Raw genomic sequence first — 1,461 nt, 5'->3', positions numbered from 1 at the left:
TCATTTCTGTCCACATGCTCCTAACAACCCCCCAGGGCCAGATGAAGCCAGTAGTGGGCCCCATTTGCTCCCATTCTAAGTTTTAGTTAGTAGTAGTTGACTTGATAAAGGAAAGTGTACCATGGCAGGGTTTCTGACTTGATGTAGGGCCCTGGGGAGTCTGTCTCATTGCTGTTTTAAATTCTCAAATTAGCGATTCCATCCATGATCCTGTTGTCACAGAAACTATTGGGCTCTACATGAACGCTGCCATCAGTCTGGGACTGGCCCCTGCCGGGACATTTGCAACCGGGTTAAAAACCTTTCTGCGAGAAACACTGCCATGTAAGCACAATATAAACTGAAATTTAAAAAAAGCCTTTAAACGAGACCTTGCGTAAATTTGATCAGGGACCCTCTACAAGAAGCGCCTCGGGATTGTGTTCAGTAGGTAACCGTTATACATCCTGAGAGTAGAAAAGGAGACAGACTCCTCTGCCTCCTCTTGGGCTCCTAAAGTATCTGGAAGGTTCCAAAGCGTTGAAAGATGAACAACAAATTAAGAGTCAAGGACTCTGTCTCACAGTGTCAGTAACTGCTCGAGAGCTGCTGTCAAACTGCCAAAGTAGGCAGCGTTGATCAAATAGGAATCAGGATTCTGTTACTGCATCACCGATTTCTCTCCTCACGTTTTCAGAAACAGATTTCAGTGTTCTTCTTAGCTGTGAAATGAGAATGTTTGCGACCACATCGAGTCAAAACCAAGCATCGCCAGGTGGCTGACCTGCAGGACTGATGAGCCCAATGCCAGAAGCACAAGCCCAACTGCAGTTCCTCCAATGGATGCTGGAGCAACTGATTCCATCCATTTCTTCTTCCAGGCACAACACCTCTGTGAAAATATGTCAATCACTTTCTGGTCAAAATCTCAAACCTGGGTACAACATGAATCCAAACCCTTTTTGGCTGAATACCATAAATTCACTGAGTTGAAAAAACTGACGCTACACGTACAGTACATTGTCACTTCTTTGTTCTATGACGGCATGGTCCTGTTGATTTGTCTTCTTGAGTTTTGATCAAACGCCATAGTAACAAATTGGTTATTACATTCAGAATATCATCAACAAACGTGATTATTTTAAATTATGATTTGATACTAGAAATAAAACTGAATTTAATCTTGGATGTGTAACATATGAGCGCTACACAGAAATACCTGTGTTTGGGGCTTTACAGTCAGATGCTTATCGTTACCCCAAAGCGGATGTCAGTTAAAGTCAGTGCACGTTTAGTACTTATTTCGGGGGTGGGGAGAGACTCATATTTCAGATTATTGGAGATTGTTCTGAAACAGCTCCTCCTGCAGCCTTCTCAGAGCCTCCAGCGGATCCTCTTTGAAAGGGAGTTCATGCTGGGAGGACATTTTGGAGATGTAGCCCTGATCAGATCCACTGCTTGGGCCCTTTCCACCGGGCTCCA

The 1,461-nt window shown here is 44.1% G+C and overlaps 1 protein-coding gene across 1 annotated transcript in view; it reads right to left on the bottom strand.

Moving 5' to 3' along the window:
* LOC117939087 (interleukin-17 receptor B-like) overlaps positions 1–1,461 on the bottom strand; it is a 13,890-nt gene that overhangs the window by 8,843 nt on the left and 3,586 nt on the right. The window lies entirely within an intron of this gene.

Source organism: Etheostoma cragini, chromosome 23 (genome assembly GCF_013103735.1).
Source record: "Etheostoma cragini isolate CJK2018 chromosome 23, CSU_Ecrag_1.0, whole genome shotgun sequence".
Classification (NCBI taxonomy): domain Eukaryota; kingdom Metazoa; phylum Chordata; class Actinopteri; order Perciformes; family Percidae; genus Etheostoma; species Etheostoma cragini.
This window is presented reverse-complemented; position numbering and strand designations above follow the sequence as displayed.